The sequence below is a fragment of the Mustela erminea genome, chromosome 18 (genome assembly GCF_009829155.1).
Source record: "Mustela erminea isolate mMusErm1 chromosome 18, mMusErm1.Pri, whole genome shotgun sequence".
In the NCBI taxonomy this organism is placed as follows: Eukaryota; Metazoa; Chordata; class Mammalia; order Carnivora; family Mustelidae; genus Mustela; species Mustela erminea.
Genome location: NC_045631.1, coordinates 45,856,459 through 45,875,145, shown reverse-complemented (window position 1 = coordinate 45,875,145; position 18,687 = coordinate 45,856,459). Strand labels below are relative to the sequence as shown.

The 18,687-nt window shown below is 38.1% G+C and overlaps 1 long non-coding RNA gene across 1 annotated transcript; it reads right to left on the bottom strand.

Moving 5' to 3' along the window:
- Nucleotides 1-1,324: 1,324 nt before the first annotated feature.
- LOC116577237 lies at nt 1,325-3,699 on the bottom strand. Its single transcript, XR_004280459.1, has 3 exons — nt 3,628-3,699; nt 2,132-2,185; nt 1,325-1,360 (listed from the first exon to the last, which is right to left on the bottom strand). It is a non-coding gene; the product is annotated as an uncharacterized LOC116577237 (long non-coding RNA).
- Nucleotides 3,700-18,687: the final 14,988 nt, after the last annotated feature.

Here is an 18,687-nt window from a genome sequence, read left to right as displayed (position 1 = left end):
CTTCCAAATTACTTTCAATTTTTTTAAATTTTATTTTACTTTAAAGAAACATTTCATTTATTTATGTGACAGAGATAGCAAGAGCAGGAACATAAGCCAGGGAGTGGAAGAGGGAAAGCAGACTTCCCCCAAGCAGGTAACCTATGTGGGACTCAATCCCTGGACCCTGGGTTATGACCTGAGCTGAAGGCAGACACTCAATGACTGAGCCACCCTGGTGCCCCTACTTTTAAATTTTAAGAAAATGAATGGCCACCAATGTATCTATTCTATGCAGTTGTTGGTACCTCAAGTTAATGCTGGCAATATACAGTGCTTTCATGCTTTGAAAAAAAATTTCTTTCTGCTTTCCCATCTAGTTAGTACCCAGGATACCTTTTAAAACTGCCCTTTTAATGGAGTCATGCCTACAAAACACATTTCTTAACATTGATGGCATTTTGTGAATAAAGCAGCAACTGAATTCCAACTACAAATCTGTAATGGATAGAATTCCTTCTTTAAAATCCTCTCTAAAATGTTTTTATCATGAAAAATTTCAACCATATTCAAAATCAGAATAGAAACAATGAATCCTCCTATAAAATCAGCACAGTTACCATTGTTCTACTATTTGATAGAATCCCTTAAGGTGAAACTGGATCATTCAATGTTTTTAAAAATTATTTAGGGGCACCTGGGTGGCTCAGTGGGTTAAGACTCTGCCTTCAGTTCAGGTCATAATCTCAGGGTTCTGGGATCGAGCCCCACATTGGGCTTTGTGCTCAGCAGGGAGTCTGCTTCCCTTTCTGTCTCTGCCTGACTCAGAGACAGATCTTTCTCCCTCTGTCAAATAAATAAATACAATCTTTAAAAAAATCAAAAATTACAAAATTACAAAAATAAAAATTATTTAGACTATTAGTCATATAAGTTTACATAGATGTATAAATTGAACCATATCATATTGGCTATACTTTTTCAGTCTAGCATTTTTTTTTTTTAGTTTTTGTGTAAATACCTTTCTCCATTTCTCCCTTCTCAGTCTATGGTACAGCCACAAGCCCTGAGATAACTCACGTTAACAGTCTAGAATATATCTTTATATTACCCATCAATATATGCATAGATACATAATTACATTAGTGAAATAATTTATCCTAAGCAATTGTTGAAGTTTTTTTCTCTGCTATAATACTAGAAAGTCTATAGAAGTGCTCACAAAATAAGAAATGTATGCTTCCTTCAAGACCACAGTAACATTTTAAATGCTTACCATTAACTGGCAGATTCTTTACCAGCTCTCCACATTCCTTATCTGTGACGGTTACTCCCATGTCTTCCAGGACATTTCCCACATCACTGACATCAACCTCTCCTCCTTCAACATGACCAAATGGGCACAGATTAGTACAGAGAAGGGTCTAATACCTCCCAAAACATGTTGATGCCTTTTCAGCTTCAGCTACCATAGCTGAATGAGCAAACACTCATGAATGAATGTGCTAACTGTTCACCACTGTCATCAGCTGAGGCAGAACTCTGAATAAAGTAATAGATATACTGTTTATGTGAGGTAAGTTAGAGGACACTGTAGGCCTAATATCCATTTATTTTTAAAGGATATTATTCCTCTCCTAATTTCTTAACAATGAGAGAATTTTACCCTTGTGAAAGTTTGCTTATCATTTGCTGTGCTAGTTTAAATTTGGCATTCAAATCAAGAATAGTAACTATTCTAGCTACAGAACTTTGCACTGAAAAATTTGTGCTAAAATGCAGATATTCCAAAGTGTAATTCTGGGCAACTGAATGCAGATAGTCATCAACACAGAAGAGAAATGGGTAGAATAAAGAAGGAAATGAGGAAATGATGGGTCTAGATAAAAATATAAATTAGTGGGGCACCTGAGAGCTCAGTTGTTAAGCATCTGCCTTTGGCTAAGGTCATGTCCCCGGGTCCTGGGATCGAGACCCACATGGGACTCTGCTGAGTGGGAAACCTGCTTCATCCTCCCCCACACCCCTGCTTCTGTTCCCTCTCTCTCTGTGTCTCTCTCTGTCAAATAAATAAAATCTAAAAAGAAAAGATAAAAAATATAAATTAGTATGAAAAATTAAGGCATTAGATATATAGAAACTTGTAACTAACCTGTAACGGTTTCCACTGCTTCCATCACGTTTTTGAGACCAATCTTCCCATTTGCTGTAAGAAATATCATAACTAGGATGTGGCAATGTTATAAGAAGATAAAGGAGCTAAATGAAGAAATAGATGCCTGAACCGAGGTGCCAAGCCCCCGCCAAGCTCTAGTTTGCCATCATATGTCAATTAGGAAACACAAACCCAAAGATAAAATTATGAAGACTCTCTGTGATGGCCAAAGTAGACCATTAAATCCCAAGCATGACACTCTTTGAGCTCAGGGCTCTGCCCTGCTAACTGCACTGGTTACACACTGTCATTATCCAAAGGAAGATAAAGGAAGACCCACAGTGCCACAATTTATGAATCAGAAGACTCAAGAGGAGACCTAACTGCATAATCCATAACCCCTGTTCCTTAGGTCTTCACAAAGTTTCTGAAAGATGTTTTTAAATATAATGAAATATAACGAATCACAATAGAGTAAATACGATTAGGAATGCAAGAGCATGAGGCTGGAATGTGGAGGTGACAGAGCATGTGCTGAGCATGTGCAAGACGAGGAAAGACACTAAGATAACACCAGAAGAATCTGGATATGAGCCAGTTTCTCCACTGTGGAATTTAAGGCTTGTCTAAATTGTGGCTGGTGCCAGTCTCCCTTAAGAATGAACAATTCTCAGGTGGGGACGAAGCAAAACTATGTGTTGCAATCTGGATTTTGGATATAACCTGGAAATATGTAATCTTACTCAATGTCGATGACCAGGAAATAGTCCTCCTTTATTGATTTATTTTCATGTGATTTCGTTTTATTTTCTCTTCCTTAGCTGTAGCTACATGAGGCTTTTTAGGAAAGTACGACATGGCCTCAAAGCATAGGGTGCACATATATTTAGGCCATTGTTAATGAAAACAACTAAGTATCTACCAAAACCTCTTATTTCCTCTCATAGTATAAAATTATAGAGGGAAGTGGATGCACAGTCAGATACTATGTTCCTACCATCACCCACTCTACCACTCCTTGCATTTCGATGTGGTCAATGACTAGATGCAACAAAAGAATGGTTATGGAAATGACGTGTCCCACATCTCTCTCCTTCATCCTCTTTTCCATTCCATTAATTACGTATAAACAATGAAAAGGCCCTAATAAGGAATCCAAGAGGCAAGAACCTGGTTCCCTGTATCACTGAATGGAGAAGAGCCATTGCCTGTCAACCAAGAGTACTCTTACCTTGGACTTTCATGGAGAAGAGAATGAAACTTCTATTGTGTTTAACCATGACACATTTTCATGTTTGTTTTTAAATTCAAATTCAGTGTACCCTAAATTATACATTCTCTGTTCTTAAATTAGGACTGGTTTATCCCTGTCTTTGCAAAATGCTTCTATTTTCTTTTGGTATACCCAATATCACTAACTAATGTGAATTCTCTGACACCAGCTCCTAAATGCAAACTCCTCTCCAAGGTTCATTACCACCTACAGTCCTCACCGTCAGGTGGCAAATATTCTGTCAGATCTTCACGTTCCTTTTCTGTGAGTTCAATTCCCAGGTTTTCCAGCACATTATGTAGGTTATTGGCTTTAACCATTCCTCCTTAAGAAACAAAAAGGAATGAATCACGAAGAAAAAGTATTACATGATTTCACAAGATTTATATGTAAATTTTTTATGTCACATGCATTTAATTTGATAAAAAGTAAAGAGAAATGTAAAACTTATATATATTAGTGAACTGGTATAAAAGGTTAGTTCAGCAAATCTCCTATAATGAGATCAAGAACAACTTAGATAAAAACATTCTCAGGTTGTGGGGGCTTGCTGGCTCAGTCAGTAGACTATGTGACTCTTGACCTTGGGCTCATGAGTTCAAGCCCCACCTTGGACACAGAGGTTATGCAAAAAAATATTTTGAGGTTGAAGTATTACTGGTGGCAGGCTGTGATTATGTATTTAAAGCTATTATTCATACTATCAAGTAATATTCATCTGTTCAAAGAGAGCCCAAAAGAATACCAATGGTAGGATAGTCCCCATGGGGAATACAGAGAAAATACTGTGTATGTCTGTCCCCAAAACAAAGTCAAGACATCCGCTGAGAGGGATAGTTCTAGTTTCAGATCATCAATGTTCTGCTCTTGCAATACACAAAAAAAGTACTGAAGATTGAAAGATTACAAACATGGATTCATTTGCTCTCAGAGGGAAGAGTGTGTCATGCATAACACATTCACCACAAAATTCTGCAAGGAATGCTGCTGACTGCCATTATTCCAAGGGTCTGGGACAGCAGACCAGCCACCTGCAGGAGACTTTCTCACCAAATAGTAAGCAGCAAAACCTGCAACCTTTCCTCTCTGCCTTCCTACTTCCCCTTCTTACCTCTTTTTCCAAGGACTGATAGGAAGAGGAAGTAAAAACGTATCTTGGCCACAATGCCATGCTTCTTTTCTACATTTGTTGTTGCTGCTGTTCTTGTTAACTGGGCTTTGAGTAAGAACGTTTTATAGAAAATGACTTGATTCATGAAATAAATGATATTAAAGATCACTCTAAATTCCTTTGTGGTGGTGTTGTTGGGCCAATCCCCGAAAAGACTGCCTATGATATTCTCAACATTATTTGTTGTATAAAGTAGATTTCAGATCCATTCAAGAGAGAATGGATTCCTTGCAATGCTATAGCGTGGTTAATTAGGTAAAAGTACAGTGTGGTGAATGTAAGGAAATAAAAGATCTAAACGTAGGAATGTAGACAGGATTCAAAACCTGCTGGTAAAACCATCTGTGTTGATATGTTGTGATATTTGTGTTTGTATGTAGCAGAGCTTCTAGCTACCCATGGTTCTTAAGTACCTTTTAATGACTTCACCCCGTCCAACAATCTTTTCTGATACACCTTTCCAGCAGCTATTAGAAAACAGAAAAGCACAGTTTATATCTGAAGCAAGAGAACATTGACAGTCATAGAGTTATTGGGCAACTGGACAATTCCAGTAGGAAAGTTTTTAACTCTTTGTGTGGGAAATCTGTCCATCTTTCCATCAAATAAAAAAATTATTTTGGGAAAGAGAACATGGTCTTGGTGACAAAAGTGTATACAGGTTGAGGGACCAAGAAGACTGATGGGAAGACAACTGTGCAGAAAAGAATATCTCTTCCTTTTTGTGTCCCTTTTCCTGTTTTTGTTTTATCCCTTGTCTCTCACTCCCTTTGGTTTCCTTCCTTTCCCTTCATTTCCTTTAGGCCTCTAAGGAGTGGGAAATAGTTGCGTTAATATAACCTTCATCAGTTCAGATAGCAAAATCTCAGTGCAAGAACTTAGTGACTCCTAGATTGATTGAATCTGTAGTCAGTGAACTTACCTTTTTAAAATTCACTTTCAAGAGACGACACTGTAGAACTGCCTACAATGACCCCAGAACTCAGCTCCCCAGAAAGGCTACCCTGGCACCCATATGGCTCACCGTCAATTGGCACAGTTTGTTTCAGTTTCACAAATTCATCCTCAGTGAGCTCAATCCCCATGTTTCCCAGAACTTCTAGCAGATCATTGGCATCAATGTTTTTTCCTTTCAAAAGACAAGAACATCAGTGCTTGATAATTATGAACCTAACGATTTCCAATAATGACAAAATGATCACCTTCAATGTAGAAGTAGTGAATGGGTAAGATGAGACACATACAACTACACAGAATTACAGTGAAATCACAAAAAGAACATGCGCCCTTAATGTCATAAAGGAATACTCTTGGGGTGCCAGGCGGCTCAGTTGGTTAAGTATCTGCCTTTGGCTCAGGTCATACTTTCATGGTCACGAGATCAAAACCTGTGTCAGGCTGTGTGCTGGGCATGGAGCTGCTTAAGAGTCTCTCTCTCCTTCTGCATCTGTCCCACCCCCGCAACACGCTTTCTATGTCTTCTCATTCTAAAAAACAATGAGAAACTGTGGACTCTGAGAAACAGTGACACTGAGGGTTTTGGAGGGGAGAGGGGTGGGGGGTTCGGTGATCTGGGGGTGGGTACTAAGGAGGGAACAAATTGCATGGAGCACTGGGTGGGCTGCATAAACAATGAATCTTGGAACACCGGAAAAAGGTACAAAGAAAAAAAAAAAGATTCTTTACTGAAGCTTAAAAAAAAAAGAAAGAAAGAAATATAGAAAAATGTTAGAAATATATCAGTGCTCTGTCACTATTGTATTAAAAAAGTGAGGGAAATTGGAAGGGGAGATGAACCATGAGAGACTATGGACTCTGAAAAACAATCTGAGGGTTTTGAAGGGGTGGGGGTGGGAGGTTGGGGGTACCAGGTGGTGGGTATTACAAAGGGCACAGATTGCATGGAGCACTGGGTGTGGTGCATAAACAATGAATTCTGTTACACTGAAAAGAAATTTTTAAAAAAGTTACTGTAAAATGAAAAAAATTTAGGAGTAAAGACAAATAGAATACATTTTTCAGTACTATTAAACATGAGTACCAAACTTGATTTAACGTTTTAAGGAACCTTTTAAGTTTTACCTTGACTAAACTATGCACAAGAAATAATTTATGAAGGGGTTTTGCAACTGAAGATAAAGACAACTCGTGGAATTCATAATAGAGAAAGTACAAAGTACAAGTACAAAACTTTAGTACAAGTTTTGAAAACTTGTACTGGTTTCTGCTGGAGCTTGACAATTCCCTTGGGCCTGGTGAATCCATGCTATGACGTAGTTTATGAACACAGTTTTTTTTTGGTGAATATGTAAGACAGAAAAACTATTTGTGTTGGTATTGGTATAAAAGAATATATAATTATCTTTGAAACTACCTGGCTTGGTATCAGAGAGGACTTCAGTTAAAAATGTTCTGAGGGCACCTGGGTGGCTCAGTGGGTTAAGCCGCTGCCTTCGGCTCAGGTCATGATCTCGGGGTCCTGGGGTCGAGTCCCACATCGGGCTCTCTGCTCAGTAGGGAGCCTGCTTCCCTCTATCTCCCTCTCTGCCTGCCTCTCCATCTGCTTGTGATCTCTCTCTGTCAAATAAATAAATAAAATCTTAAAAAAAAATTAAAAACATAAAAAAAAATAAAAATGTTCTGAAACTGAGGGGCACCTGGGTGGCTCAGTGGGTTAAGCTGCTGCCTTCGGCTCAGGTCATGATCTCAGGGTCCTGAGATCCAGTCCCACATCGGGCTCTCTGCTCAGCAGGGAGCCTGCTTCTTCCTCTCTCTCTCTCTGCCTGCCTCTCTGTCTACTTGTGATCTCTCTCGGTCAAATAAATAAATAAATAAAATCTTTAAAAAAAAGGTTCTGAAACTGAAGCAGGAGCTGAGGCTGGGTGTGCATGGAAAGGAAAATTTATCATGAAAACTATAAATCAGGAGGCCTAGAGGCTGGAGAAAAGTAGCTAGATGGGGGAAGACAACTACAGAGAGACTGCCAATACAAGGTTCTGGCTATCATTGTCCCGTTTCTAAGGGGACACTTGATGTAGTTGATAAACACACACAGCAAGATGTTATCAAGTGGGCAGCATGGTTAAATCCACATTAAATGAGAAAACAATCCTGCTGCCACTCTTCCAAAGGGACTAGGAATTCTTCTTGTGGCAGGAGACTCCCCTCCATAGGTATCAAGTGGCAGAGCTTCTAGGTCTCTCCTTCATTCTCTTTATGCTACTCTCTTCTTTTGGATCAAGCACTGGGAAGAGGGAAAGCAAAGCAAAGCAAAACAAAACAAACACAAAAACAAAAACAAAAGACCAAAACCAAAACAAAATCCTAGGCACAGCCTTTGCTGATAGCTTTTGTTTGTTTGTTTTTACTGAATCTCACTAAAAACATATTCTTTTAAGAGGAACTATTGTCCTTTTCATGTTTTGTTGTATCTACCTAGAATTGAACTTATAACTCCAAGATAAAGTTTCAGCAAATATAAGAAAATGTGGGACCTACCTGCAAAAATTAAACAAATTTTATAATAAAACACGCATATGAAATAGAGAAACAACATTTAAAAATCAGTTTCTAGTAGAGTGGCTTGGTTAAAATGCTAAGGAAATAAATGGAACTGGAGGGAATTGTGCTACGTGAAATAAGTCAAGCAGAGGTAGACATTTATCATATGGTTTTGTTCATATGTGGAACATAAGGAATAGTGCAAAGGACCAGGGGGAAGGGAGGGAAACCTGAATGGGAAGAAATCAGAGAGGGAGACACACCATGACAGACTCTGGACTCTGGGAACCAAACTGAGGGTTACAGAAGGGAGGGAATGGGAGGGCATAACCAGGTGATGGGTATTAAGGAGGGCACGTGGTGATGAGCACTGGGTGTTACATGCAATTAATGAATCACTGAACACTCCATCAAAAACTAATGATGTACTATATGTTGGCAACTGAACATAATGAAAAAGAGAGACAGAGTGAGAGAGAGAAAAGAAATATCTTTCCTTTGTAGGCAAAGGACATTTTTCTAAAATTTTGGTTTAGGGGACACTTACTTCTTAGAAATGTCCCTCTGTGGGATAAAAGAATGTGAAATCTTAATCTCATTGCCAAGAATGTATTTCGCTGTAGTCAATTAGCAAGTTGTATAGTTTTTAGATTCAAATACTTAAATGGGCTTGAATGAGAGAAATGAAAAAAATAATTTTATCTTCTCATTAATAAGCAAGCTCATTTTTGTTTACTTTATTAGTTGTCTGAACTCCCAACCAAATTCCCCCAATATTTTCCCTTTAATTTCACTATTTTGACACATATATTAGTTTTTTTTCTGCACAAAATTTTTTAAAAACTCAACATGAAGATTATTTGCTAACAGGCCGCTCTATCTCAGAAGCCAGGGATGACATGGGTAGTTAAGTGGGTTTTGACAATCACAATCAGGTATCTAGGACGTAGTATGTATGTGCCTCTTAGATTCATTTGGCTTTGAACTATGCTTCTCACTTACCATGAAGAGACTTCAAACCATCCAGCAACCTATTCTTGTAGACTTTCCCATTAGCTACAGGAAACAGAAATCAGATACACAAAAGTAAGTGCTGGGTAGATTCACCAAGGCAGCGGGTCATAATTTAATGTAAGGAGGATTTGTGCTTTTCTCTAGAAAATTTCCAAATTACTTTCAAATTTTAAAAACTGAAATGACCACCATTGTATCCACTCTATGCAACTGTGGGCAGCTAAGCAAGTTAATGCTGGCAATCTACCAGCTTTCATGGTTTGAAAAAAGCCTTCTGTTCTGCTCTTTCATCTAGTTAGTACCCAGGATACCTTTTAGAATTCGCTTTTCTATTGAGTCTCGCCTACAAAATATATTTCTTTTTTTTTAAAATTTCTTTCCAGCATAACAGTATTCATTGTTTTTGCACCACACCCAGTGCTCCATGCAATCTGTGCCCTCCCTAATACCTACCACCTGGTTCCCCCAACCTCCCACCCCCCCATCCCTTCAAAACCCTCAGATTGTTTTTCAGAGTCCATAGTCTCTCATCAACTCCATATTTCTTAACCTTGATGGCAGCTTGTGAATAAAGCAGCAGCTGATTTCCAACTAAAAATCTATAATGGATAGAATTCTTTCTTAAAAATCTTCTCTTAAAATGTTCTTGTTATAAAAAATTTCAACCATGTACAAAAGTAGAATACAAACAATGAATCCTCCCATATACTCAGCTCAGTTACTGATGTTCTATCATTTGACAGACTCCTTTAAAGGTGTAACTGGATCATTATCTTTATAATTATTTAGACTATTTGATATGTAAATTTACATAAATGTATAAATTGGATATGCCATTTGTGGGGCATATGGATATAAATGTATATCCATATCATAATGGCTATACTTATTCAGTCTAGTTTTTTTTTTTAGTTTTTATGTGAATGCCTTTCTCTATTTCTCCTTTCTTAGTCTACAATATAGCCACAAGCCCCCAGATAACTCACATTAAAAGTCTAGAATATATTTTATATTATCATCAATATATGCATAGATATGTAATTACATTAGTGAAATAATTTATTGTAAGTAATTGTTAAAGTATATTTTCTCTGCTGTCATCGTAGGAAGTTTATAGAACTGTTCACAAAATAAGAAATGTATGCTTCCTTCAAGACCACAGTAACATTTTAAATGCTTACCATTAACTGGCAGATTCTTTACCAGCTCTCCACATTCCTTATCTGTGATGGTTACTCCCATGTTTTCCAGGACATTTCCCACATCATTGACATCAACCTCTCCTCCTTCAACATGACCAGATGGGCACAGATTAGTACAGAGAAGGGTCTAATATCTCCCAAAACCTGTTGATGCCTTTTCAGCTTCAGCCACCATAGGTGAATAAGCAAACACTCATGAAATAATGTGCTAACTGCTCATCACTGTCATCAGCTGGGGAAGAACTCTGAATAAAGTAATAGACATACTGTATATGTGATGTAAGTTAGAGGACACTGTAGGCCTAATATCCATTTATTTTTAAAGGATATTATACCTCCCCTAATTTCTTAACAATGAGAGTATTTCACCCTTGTGAAAGTTTGCTTATTTGCTGTCTGAGTTTAAATTTGTCATTCAAAATCAAGAATAGTGACTATTCTTGGAAAATATTCCAGAAACAAAGAAATTTTCTACTAGAAACTTGCACTGAAAAATCAGTGGTAAAATGGAGATATTGTGAAGTGTAATTCTAGGCAACTGAATGAGGATATTCAACAATATAGAAGAAAAACTGGTAGAACAAAGAAGGAAATGGGGAAATGATGGGTCTAAATAAAAATATAAACTAGTATGAAGAATTAAGACCTTAGCTTTATGGTGGAGGAGTAAAATGGCAGTGTATGAGACCTAAATTTCATCTGGTCCCAGGAATTCAGCTAGGTAGTTATCAAATCATTCTGAACACCTACAAACTCAACAGGAGATTGAAGAAAAGAATAGCAGGAATTCTATGAACAGAAAAGCAACCATGTTCTGGAAGGTAGAACGTGTGGAGAAGTGAATCTGAGGTGACATACAGGAAGATAGACCAGGGGGAAGAAGCCTCCATCAGCCGGCTACCAGCAAGTGAGAGAAAAGCAGAGCACAAAATCAGAACTTTCAGAAGTTGGCCCCGTGGATGGAAGTCACTCTAGTGGCTAAGTGGGCGTGGGGAGGGGAGGGGAACCCTCGCTAGGACAGTATGGTCTCAAGACCCTTGGGGTTACAGAAAGAGCAGGGGTACTTGAGTATGGCAGAGCTCCCAGGTATCAGAGCAGGGACGCTGGCTACAGAGATGGAGCTGAGGAGTGGGCTTTCAGGTCAGGGTTGCTTGTAAACTGTGATCCCTGGCACACTTGGACCACTACTTTTCAAGGAGGGACACCACAAATGGCATATCCAGGGAGACCTCCCCCCCTTCATCTATTGGGAAGAGCTACATGGGAGCATGATGTAGGAATCTGCTGGGTTTAGAGACTCTAAAGAGGGTTGTATGCCAGAGATAGAAATTCTTGGTCACAGGCTAGATGAGCTTAGAGTGTAGCCGGAGACCAGGGAGACAGGAGTGACTGACTGCTTTTCTCTGAGGGCTCACTGAAGATGGGAGTCCCAAGTTCTTGACTGCTCTGGGGCTGGAGATTGGGAGGCCACCATTTTCATTCTCATCCTCCAAAGTTGTACTGAAAGCATTTAGGGAACAAAAGCTAAAAGAGCAAACCCAGGCAGGTTATTTAGCCTAGCCCTGGCAAGGGTGGTGCGATTCCACCTTGGGCAAAACTTGAGAATCACTAAAATAGGCCCCTCCCCCAGAAGATCAGCAAGAATATCCAGCCAAGACCAAGTTTACTGATCAATGAGAACTACAAACAATGGCACTAGGGGAATTCAGCACATAGAATTCATGGTCTTTTCCCCCAGAATTCATTAGACTTTCAAAGTTAAATTTTTAAAATGTTCTTTATTTTTTTCCTTTTCTTTTTCTTTTTTTTTTTTTTTTACTTTTTCAACTTTCCTGTTTTAACTATCATCTTATCAATACCTTTTTAAAAATGTTTTTTAATGTTGATTTTTGCAGTCATACACTAGCCCTTCATTGTATTTAACCTTATTTTTGGTATATATATATATATTTTTTCTTTCTTTCTTTAAAATTTTGGGATACAGTTTCTTCCAATAGACCAAAATATACCCTAAATCTATTCTATGGCTTTGTTCTAGTCTCTTGTGTGATCACATTCTCTCCCTTTTTATTTATTTATTTTTAAAATTTCCTTCTTTCTTCAACTTTTATCAATTCCTTTTTTTGAAAGTCTTTTAAAAATTTTCTTCTTTACCATCATATTTCACCCCTTCATCATATTTACCCTTATTTTTGTATATATATAAGTTTTTTGTTCTTTAGAATTTTGGGAGGCAGTTTCTCCTAATAGACCAAAATACACCCAAAAATCAGGTGTGTGGCTCTATTCTATTCAATAGCATGATCATATACATATTTTTTTTCTTTTTTTTTCCCTCTGGTTTCAGGACTCTTCTGATTTGTTTAGTGTATGTTTTTCTGGGGTCATTGTTACCCTTTTAGCATATGTTCTCTCATTCACTTATGCTGCTCTGGACAAAATGACAAGGTGTTAAAACTCACCTCAAAAAAAGAGAACAAGAGGCAGTACTGCCTTCCAAGGACCTAATCAATATAGATATTGGTAAGATGCTGGACCTAGAATTCAGAATGATAATTATAAAGATACTATCTGGACTTGAAAAAAGCATGGAAGATGCTAGAGAATCCTTTTCTGGGGAAAAGGATTAAATCTACCCAAGTTGAAATCAAAAAGCTATTAATGAGGTACGATAAAAAATGGAGGCTCTTACTGCTAGGATAAATGAGGCAGAAGAGAGAATTAGTGATATAGAAGACCAAATGATGGAGAATAAAGAAGCTGAGAAAAAGAGAGATAAACAACTACCAGATCATGAGGGGAAAATTCAAGAGTTAAGTGATACCATAAGATGAAACAATATTAAAGTAATTGGGATTCCAGAAGAAGAAGAAGAGAGAGAGGGGCAGAAGGTGAATTAGAGCAAATTATAGCAGAGAACTTCCCTGTTTTGGGGAAGGAAACAAGCATCAAAATCCAGGAGGCACAGAGAACCCCCCTCAAAATCAATAAAAATAGGTCAATACATAGTCATCTAATAGTAAAACTTAGAAGTCTCAGAAACAAAGAGAAAAAACCTGAAAGCAGCTTGGGACAAAAGGTCTGTAACCCACAATGATAGAAATATTAGACCGTCAGCAGACCTATCCAGAGACATGGCAGGCCAGAAAGTACTGGCATGATATATTCAGAGCACTAAACGTAAGAAAAATATGCAGCCAAGAATACTATATCCAGCAAGGCTGTCACTGAAAATAGGAGGAGAAATAAAGAGCTTCCATGACAAACAAAAACTAAAAGAATTTGCAAACACCAAACCAGCACTACAGGAAGTATTGAAAGGGGTCCTCTAAGCAAAGTAAGAACCTAGAAAAACACAGACCAGAAAAGAACAGAGACAACATACAGAAATGGTCACCTTACAGGCAATACAATGGCACTAAATTCTATCTTTCAATAGTTACCCTGAATGTAAATGGACTAAATGCCCTAATCAAAAGACACAGGGTAGCAAAATGGATGAAAAACTAAGATCCATTGATATGCTATCTGAAAGAGACTCATTTTAGACCAAAAGACACCTCCTGATTTCAAGTGAGGGGTTGGAAAACAATTTACCATGCTAATGGACATCAAAAGAAAGCTGGGGTGGCAATCCTTATATCAGATAAATTAGATTTTAAGCCAAAGACTATAATAAGAGATGAGGAAGGACATTATATCATACTTAAAGGGTCTGTCCAGCAAGAAGATCTAATAATTTTAAATATCTATGCCCCTAACATGGGAGCAGGCAATGATATAAACCAATTAATAACAAAATCAAAGAAATACATTGACAAAAATACAATAATACTTCAACACCCCTCTCAAAGAAATGGCGGATCATCTAAGCAAATGATCAACAAGGAAATGCAGGCTTTAAATGACACACTGGACCAGATGGACATCACAGATATATGTGAACATTCCATACCAAAGCAACAGAATACACATTTTTCTCTAGTGCACATGGAACATTCTCCAGAATAGATCACATCTTGGGTCACAAATCAGGTTTTAGCCAGTACCAAAAGATTGGGATCATTCCTTTCCCTTTATATTTTCAGACCACAGTTCCTTGAAACTAGAACTCAACCACAAGAGGAAAGTTGGAAAGAACTCAAATACATGAAGGCTAAAGAACATTCTACTAAAGAATGAATGGATCAACCTAGGAAATTAAAGAGGAATTTAAAAAATTCATGAAAACACAACTGTTCAAAATCTTTAGGATGCAACAAAGGCAGTCCTGAGAAGAAAGTTTACAACAATACAAGCCCTTCTTAAGAACCATGAGAGACTATGGACTCTGAAAAACAACCTGAGGGGTTTGAAGGGGCATGGGGTAGGAGGTTGGGGGAGCCAGGTGGTGGGTATTATGGAGGGCAAGCATTGCATGGAACACTGGGTGTGGTGCAAAACAATGAATTCTGTTATGCTGAAAAGAAATTTAAAAAAAAAAGAAACAAGAAAAATCTCAAATACACAACCTAACCGTATACCACCACGAGTGGAGAAAGAACAGCAAATGAAGCATAAACCCAGCAGGAGAAGAGAAATAATAAAGATCAGAGCACATATCAATGAAACAGAAGCCAAAAGAACAGTAGAACAAATTAACAAAACTAGGAGCCAGTTCTTTGAAATAATTAATAAGATTGATACACCCCTGGCCAGACATATCAAAAAGAAAAGAGAAAGGACCCAAATTAATAAAACCATGAATGAAAGAAGAGAGATCAACCAACATCAAAGAAATACAAATAATTATAACATATGATGGTAACTCTATGTCAACAAGTCAGGCAGTCTCAAAGAAATGGATGCATTCCCAGAAGTGTAGAAATGACCAAAACTGAACCAGGAAGAAAAGGAAACCTGAAGAGACCTGTAATCAGCAAGGAAATTGAAGCAGTCATCAAAAATCCCCAAGGAAACAAGAGCCGAGTGCCAGATGGCTTCCCAGGGAGTTTCTACCAAACATTTAAAGAAGATTTAATCCTATTCTTCTGAAACTTTTCCAAAGCATAGAACTGGAAGGAAAACGTCCAAATCCTTTTGATGAGGCCAACATTATCTGGATCCCCAAACCAGACAAAGATCCCTCCCAAAAGGAGAATAATGGGGAAGCATCCCTGATGAAAACAGATGTAAGAATTCTCACCAAAATTCTGGCCAATAGGATCCAACAGAACTTTAAAAGGATTATTTACCATGACCAATTTATTCCTGAGCTGCAAGGCTGGTCCAGCATTTGGAAATCAATGTGATACAATACATTAATAAAAGAAAGAACAAGATGGGGCGCCTGGGTGGCTCAGTGGGTTAAAGCCTCTGCCTTCAGCTCAGGTCATGGTCTCAGGGTCCTGGGATTGAGTTCCGCATCGGGCTCTCTGCTTGGCAGTGAGCCTGCTTCCTCCTCTCTCTGCCTTCCTCTCTGCCTACTTCTGATCTGTCTCTGTCAAAGGAATAAATAAAATCTTAAAAAAAAAAAGAAAGAACAAGAACCATATGATACTCTCAATAGATGCAGAAAAAAACATTTGACAAAGGACAGCATCCTTTCTTGATCAAAACTCTTCACAGTGTAGGGATAGAGAGTACATACCTCAATATCATAATAGTCATCTATGAAAAACTCACAGCTAATATCATTCTCAAAGGGGAAAAACTAAGAACTTTTCTGCTAAGGTTAGGAACACGTCAGGGATGTCCACTATCACCACTGCTATTCAACATAGTACTAGAAGTCCCAGCTTCAGCAATCAGAAACAAAAAAGAAATAAAAAGCATCCAAATTGCAAAAAAGAAGACAAATTATCACTCTTTCCAGATGTTATGATACTTTACATAGAAAACCCAAAAGACTCTACCCCCAAACTGCTAGAACTCATACAAGAATTCAGTAATGTGGCAGTATATAAAATCAATGCACAGAAATCAATTGCATTTCTATACACCAAAAACAAGACAGAAGAAAGAGAAATTAAGAAGTTGATCCCATTTACAGTTGCACCCAAAACCACAAGATACCTAGGAATAAATCTAACCAGAGAGGCAAGGAATCTGTACTCAGCAAACTACAGAATACTCATGAAAGAAATTGAGAAAGACAGAAAAAGTGGAAAAACAATCCATGTTCAGGGGTTGGAAGAACAAATATTGTGAAATATCCATGTTACCTAGGGTAATCTACACTTCTAATGCAATTACTACCAAAATAACATCAACTTTTTTCGAAGAAATGGAACAAATAATCCTAAAATTTGTATGGAACCAGAAAAGACCCCAAATAGCCAGAGGAATGTTGAAAAAGAAAAGAAAAGCATGTGGCATCACAATTCTGGCCTTCAAGCTCTATTACAAAGCTGTAATAATCAAAACAGTTGGTACTGGCACAAAAACAGATACATAGATCAATGGAACAGAACACGGAGCCTAGACATGGGCCCTCAACTCAATGGTCAATTAACCTTCAACAAAGCAGAAAAGACTGTCCAATGGAAAAAAGACAGTCTCTTCAACAAATGGTGTTGGGAAAATTCAACAGCCACATGCAGAAGAATGAAACTGGGCCATTTACTTACACCACACACACAAAAAGACTCAAAATGGAAGAAAGACCTCAATGTAAGACAGGAATCCATCAAAATCCTTGAGGAGAAGACAGGCAGAAACCTCTTCGACCTCAGCCACAGCAACTTCTTCCTAGACACATCGCCAAAGGCAAGGGAAGCAAGGGTAAAAATGAACTATTGGGACTTCATCCTGATAAAAAGCTTTTGCACAGCAAAGGAAACAGTCAAGAAAACCAAAAGATGACCAACAGAATGGAAGAAGGTATTTGCAAATGACATATCAGATAAAGGGCTAGTATCCAAAATCTATAAAGAACTTATCAAACTCAACACCCAAAGAACAACAATCCAATCAAGTAATGGACAGCAGACATGAACAGACATTTCTGCAAAGAAGACATCCACATGGCCAACAAACACATGGAAAAGTTCTTAGCATCACTGGACATCAGGGAAATACAAATCAAAACCACAATGAGATACCACCTCACACCAGTCAGAATGGCTAAAATTAACACATCAGGAAATGACAGGTGCTGGTGAGGATGTGGAGAAAGGGGAATCGTCCTACACTGTTGGTGGGAATGCAAGCTGGTGCAGCCACTCTGAAAAACAGTATAGAGGTTCCGCAAAGAGTTGAACATAGAGCTACCCTACAACCCAGCAATACTAGGTATTGACCCTAAAGATACAAAGATAGTGATCCGAAGGGTCACATGCACCTGAATGTTTATAGCAGCAATGTCCACGATAGCCAAACTATGGAAAGAGCTTAGATGTCCCCCAACAGATGAATGGATAAAGAAGATGTGGTAGACACACATACACACACACACACACACACTCTCACACAAAATGGAATATTATGCAGCCATCAAAAATGAATCTTGCCATTCGCAACAATATGTATGGACCTACAGGATATTATGCTAAGCGAAGTAAGTCAATCAGAGTAAGACAATCATCACATGATCTCACTATATGAGGAATTTGAGAAGCAAGACTGAGGATCATAGAGGAAGGGAGGGAAAAATGAAACAAGATGAAACCAGAGAGGGAGACACACCATAAAAGACTCTTGATCTCAGGAAACAAACCAAGAGTTGCTAGAGGGAAGGGGGTGAAAAGGATGGAAGTGACTGGGTGATGGACACTGGGGAGGGTATGTGCTATGGTGAATGCTGTGAGTTATGTAAGAATGATGAATCACAGACCTGTGCCCCTGAAACAAATAATACCTTATATAATAATTTTAAAAATTTAAAATAACTGGAGAGAAGAAAATTAGATTTTATAAAAGCTTCTAACGAACCTGTAACAGTTTCTATTGCTTCCATCAAGTTTTTGAGACCAATCTTCCCATTTGCTGTAAGAAATATCATAATTAGGATGTGGCAAAGTTATAAGAAGATAAAGGAGCTAAATGAAGAAATAGATGTCTGACCTGAGTGTCAGGCCCCAGCCATGCTCTAGTTTTCCATCGGATGTCAATTAGTAAACACAAATTCAAAGATGACATTATGCAGATTCTCCATGATGGCCAAAATAGAGCATTACACCCCATGCATGGCACTCTTTTGAGCTCAAGGCTCTGTCCTGCTAACTGCACTGGTTACACACTGTCATTACCCAAAGCAAGATAAAGGAAGGACCATGGTGCCACAAATTTATGAATCAAAAGACCTAACTGCATAATCCATAACCTGTGTTCCTTAGATCTTCATAAAGTTTCTGGAAGATGTTTTTAAGTATATTGAAAAGATAAGGAAGATGTGGTCCATATACACTATGGA